Below are 6,000 nucleotides of genomic sequence, written 5' to 3' on the forward strand. Positions count from 1 at the left end.
TGGCTGAACCGCCGGGGGGCGTGGCCTAGCACTCCGTCGCGAGTCCTGCTCTCAATAGAAACTCTCGCCACAGCGCTGCGGCCCCCCCTCGCAGCGGGCCCGGCACCATTGAGGGGAGGGCTCTCGTCCCTGCAGCGTCCTCCACAGCGGGCGCTGCAGTAGCATGCGGGGACAAACCCTTAGTGGCTCAGTCATACTGAGCCACTAATTGAGTCAGCTGTGCTGAAGTAGGGATATCCTGATAACCTGGCCTGTTTGCTGCCCTCAAGGACTGGAGTTGTGCAGGCCTGTACTATTACCAGAAGTGGTTTGATGGAAATGTCTTTTTTTGTTTTTAGGAATTGAAAATATTTGAACATGGATATATTAAAGGTTTTTTTAAAAGATTTGTGTTTTTGGTTTAATAATTCTAACATAAGATTCAGGTTGGCCTCCTTTATGCAGACATGCAAAAAAATATATACAATAGACAGTATTGCATGCTCCCCCCGAGGTTTTTCTTTGAACATACAGTACAATAGTTATATTCTACTTGCTGGCAGATAAAAGAGGAGACCTGAGATGATCTGGTGGCTAAGAGGACAGAACATGTTATTTGCAGAAACATACATTTAATCTTCTTTATCTGTGAGATAACACATGCCTCCTCTGATCAACCCTTTTTTCTAATTTGGCGTTTCAGCGGTGCCCACACAGAATTTAGTGAAGACTTACAGGGGTAGCAGGATTGTCAGCTTAATTAATTAAGAGCTAAATTACCTGGAAATAAATTAATACTAAATTGTTATAGTAGCTACTGTACTCCAAGCCGCCACTCACTGACCAATAGGAAACAGTAACATCATCAGAGCATGATATTGCAGCTTTCTATTGGAAGACCCCTTGCAGCCATCTTTGATTTTACTTTTATTTTACCAGCAAATAAAAAAGTAAATATCTTGGGAAACAGTGGGTGGGATGGGGGGGGGGGGGGGTGTGGCTAGAAAGAACACGTTTCAGCTCCAGGGAACCACTAAGGTTTCGATTTAGCAAAAAAAAAAAGAGAAATTCCAAAGGATTGCTGCTTTAACTGCTTTTGTCTAACGTTGTACAATAGTGATAAAAAAAAATTGCCGAGAAAATTATTGCTTGAACCGTATCGTTGTATGTTTAATGGTTAAGGACTGTAAATTCTTCTGATTGATTGTAAGTAAACATTTAAAAAATGTAAACCTATTTCAATGTTAAAGCTTATGTAAGGAAACGTTAGATTTTTCTTCTCCATGACAAAGCAAGTTACTCAATGAAACTTATGTCTGACAATAATTTCTATATGCTTTTTTGTCATAGAGTGAAATCGCACTGGCAGTACCGGCTGATTTTAATTCAGTTTAAATCTGTACAGAGAATGTAGCAATTTAAAGTGTATAATGAACTGCATGATACCTCACCTACTTTGTGTTGCACAATAAAATCAATGTAACTGTTATCATAAATGTCATGCTTGATTCTGATATTTTTATAAACTGTAACTTAAATGAACAGAACTAATATATATATATATATATATATATATATACACACACACACACACACACACACACACACACACACACACACACACACACACACACACACACACACACACACACACACACACACACACACACACACACACACACACAAATTGATGAGTGCACACTCTTAATTAGCATATATATATATATATATATATATATATATATATATATATATATATAAAACAATCAGACAAATAGTATGACCAATTAATTACATGAAAAATATAATTGAAATTATCAATTTAAAAATGGATGTGGGTGGATGCTGTATCCTGATGGAAATAGAGGAAAGAACCTTGAGGGTTAATGAAGTCTTAGATTATTTGTGTGTTTCTTGTAATGTCCTCCTTGGAAGTAGGGTAAAGATGATAAGTAACTCTGGTAGCAAATGCACATAAACAAACAGTTCCAGTGTTAGTTTCCATGTAACTGACTCCTGACACTCTGAGCCCTAATGTTTGCTGATTCGGGATCTGCGCTCAATTGCGCCCATCAGCTAAGAGCCTGATGTCCTGGTGTAGTGCAAATAAGTCATTTTAGGCAATGTAAATAGGAGTACCTGATCGGTTAGATGTAGAGTCGAGACCTGCGACCTTCAGCCGGGATATCCCGTAAGGCTCTGTAGGCAGGGGTAGATATAGACACTCCGACTCATAAACCGATTTGACCCATTCTTCCGAAAGGACTCCTGCACCAAGAACAAGTCCCGTGGGGGACTGTAACCTGGATGTGAGGCACCACACATGCCGACTCCTCACTCGCATACCGGACGAACGACAACACAGCCTCTCCGTGTTCCAAAGATACACAGTCAGGGAATCCTCTGAAGTTAATCCACATACGTCCAGCGTGATGACGTGCCCTACGCGTTTCGTCGGATAAACGCCGACTTCATCCCGGGATAACTCACTGGAGGGGAGGGGGGGGGGGCTTGATGGATATTTATAGTTCTTTTCAAAAATCCGATTGGTGGGGAATAAAATGGCTAATCAACTGTGTAATAAAGTGTATATACATAAAGTATATAATACAAAAATACATACATGAGATATATAATCAGAATACCTAAATATATAAAAAAAAATACCATATGAAATCAAAATACGTGTGTATAAAAAAAAAATGTATATATATAAATACAAATATTAAATTATATATATATATATATATATATGTATATATATATATATATATATATATATATATATATATATATATATATATATATATATATATATAAAAAGTAGATTTTACCAGATTGGAGTCCGGAAAAAACGAGACAGCACACAGTCCAGTAGTTCCAATGAAGTTGTATTCAAAGTAACATGGCACCACCTCCAACGTTTCGGTCCACTCAACGTGACCTTCCTCAGGGACGTGCAATAAGTGAATGCTAGTCCACCACCTTATATACCCAAACTAATCAAAAATAAAATTAAACTCACCCGTGCAGGGGCAACATTACCCGCGAAACCGCGCCGCTGTGACACGCATACAAATGCTGGAACGCATCGCCATCTTGGATTCTCTGATGTGAATCAGCCTGTTAAACTACGGTGGCCTCAATGGTCCACCCGTAGGCACAATCGCGCATGCGCGGGCTCCCAATGCCGTGACCAGCAGTGTACTGCTGGAACGCACCGCCATATTGCATCCCAAGATGTTACCTCATGAACTAGCTGCGGTGGCCCGAATGGTACATATGGCCACTGTAATGGCGGTTCGCGCATGCGCGAAGCTCCCCCGGCGGCTCAGTGAGCACAATGCATCACAATGCAGGATCTTTACTGTTTTTAAGCTAGCCCCACTGCGCACATAAGGGCACCCTCACATGTAAACCACCTCAAGTACATATAAGGGGTTCTAACAAAATAAATGCTATAGGGAAGGGCACCTAACAAATGGGACCTTATTGGGAAAGCTCATATGCTAAGGCTCAATGGAGCATGTAATGTTATGTGTTATTATTGCTTTAAAAAATGCTCAGAAGGACCAGTTCCAGCATGAGAACGCGTACAGTAGCACACACAGCAAACATACATAAACCAATTTACCACCACACATGTGAAACACTATGTGCATCGCTGTAAGATATATTGTTATTACTGTCCCACTATAATAAATACTATAATTACAACGACTAATAAAGTCTAAAATCGAAAACCAGATATCATGTATAGTCAAACCAATTTCCTCTAAATTAGAGCGACCGATGGGCTTATAGCATATGTGACTAATGAGACAACTTATGATGGGCAAGAATGTGTCCATCCGAGGACAATATACATACTGCACTCTGTGGTCAAACTCTGTCCTAAAGACAACCTGTGACCAACAAGGCATATTTAAACGATATGTCAGATGTTCTACAGTCTCAAATACAACATGCAATATCTACGGTCTCGAAGCGGGACATCATAAACTATCTTGATGCATACATTAAAACCATTGCGTGATGAAGTGAAAATAACAATACATAGGCACATATGGAAATAACACCTGAAAACGTAATGCAGAAATATTACAGAAGGAACAATGACATACAAAATTGCACAACAACACAACAGTAAACAATTGTACACTACCACAAAATATCATGGTCCAGATGTCATTCATAAGAAACATCCTAGCGAAAAATCTTCGTTTAAGCCAAAAGGGGCCACTGTTTTTAATTTAAAGATGTGTCTTGCTTCGCTTTGCAACAAAAGTCTGTTTCTATCACCCCCTCGTGTAGGCGCTCGGATCTGTGAGATTGGCATACACCTAAACGTTGCCAGTGAATGCTTAAAGTCCCTGAAATGTTTGGCAACAGGGAGACATTTGAACTCCAAATCCTTGGCGTCCGTGGACAATGCTTTACGAATTGTAGAACGATGGATGGGTATGCGTTCTTTAAGCATTCGCACTGTCTTCCCAATATACAGTAAACCACAGGGACATTTAATCAAATATATAACAAATTTAGATTCACAATTCAGATGTTGGTGAATTTTGATTTTGGTCCCATTGTGTGGATGGCAATAGAAAGACCCCACTTGCATATATTGGCAGTTCGTGCAACCCTTACACCTGTAGGCCCCAGGTTTTTGGGTTAACCAAGTTTTGTCCTTGCCGTATTTGTCAGCTGGATCTGCCTGCGTGATCATGTCCCCAATAGACGGACCACGGCGAAAACAAAACAAGGGGGGTTCACGAAAAAAATTGCCTATTTTGTCATCATTAGCTAAAACATGCCAATTATCTCTAATGCCACGTTGTATGCATGGGGACGCAGTGCTGAATGTACTTATAACATTGAATCTTGAGCTTGTTGTTTGCTCTCCCAGTTCGGTGTTAGTATAATCCGCATTATCCAACCGGATCACACGATCCAATGCATTTTTGACGTCGACCGGACTGTAACCTCGCTCTAGGAACCTGTTAGCCATGTTGATGAGAGCAGGTTCCAACTCATTATGATCACTAGTGATTCGCTTCACTCGTAGTAGCTGGGAAAATGGGAGCCCCTTTTTCAACGGGGCCGGGTGGTGGCTTGTGGCATAAAGCAGTGTGTTCTTGTCAGTTATTTTTTGATATAGCCTAGTGGCCAATTTGTCACCTGCTTTGTATACCATCGTATCCAAGAATGGAATTTCAAGTTCACTGTAACACAGTGTAAAACGTATCTTTGATGGAATATCGTTAAGATGGTTCACAAAGTCCTGTAATTCTACAGTTGAGCTACTCCAAACAATAAAAATATCGTCAATGTAGCGTAAGAACTTTCTGATGTAATGTGCATTGGGCGCATCGCATAAGATGTGGGTTTGCTCATACATGTCCATGTAAAGGTTCGCATATGATGGGGCCATGTTTGAGCCCATGGCTGTCCCACTGAGTTGGAGATAATACGAATTTTCAAACCTAAAGAAATTTTTGTTTAGGATGACTTCTATCAGGAGCAGTAAGAATTCAGACGGAGGTCCAGTCTGCAACGTGCTTGTTATCAACTTTCTTCTGATAGCCTCCAACCCCTCTTTGTGCGGAATGTTCGTTTAAAGACTTGCTACATCGAGGGTAGCTAATATGCACCCAGATGGATCAAATGCTAGATCGTTAATATGCTCCATGAAATTGGTAGTGTCCTTGACAAACGTAGCCATGCCCGCCACCAGCGGTTGTAAATAAAAATCCACGTATTGCGAAATCGGATGGCATAGTGATGTCCGAGCCGAGATGATTGGTCGACCTGGTGGGTGTGTGGTAGATTTGTGAATCTTGGGGATCGTATACATGACAGGTATTCTAGGGTGCTGCTGGGTAAGGAAACCGCCGGTATCTTCCGAGATCCATCCATTGGATATGCCCATTTGGATAATGGCATCGATTTCCCCTTTATACGCCACAGTGGGATCTTTGCCCAACTGTTTGTACGTTTCAGTGTCTCCCAGTTGGCGCAACA

Source organism: Ascaphus truei, chromosome 1 (assembly GCF_040206685.1).
Source record: "Ascaphus truei isolate aAscTru1 chromosome 1, aAscTru1.hap1, whole genome shotgun sequence".
NCBI classification, from domain to species: Eukaryota; Metazoa; Chordata; class Amphibia; order Anura; family Ascaphidae; genus Ascaphus; species Ascaphus truei.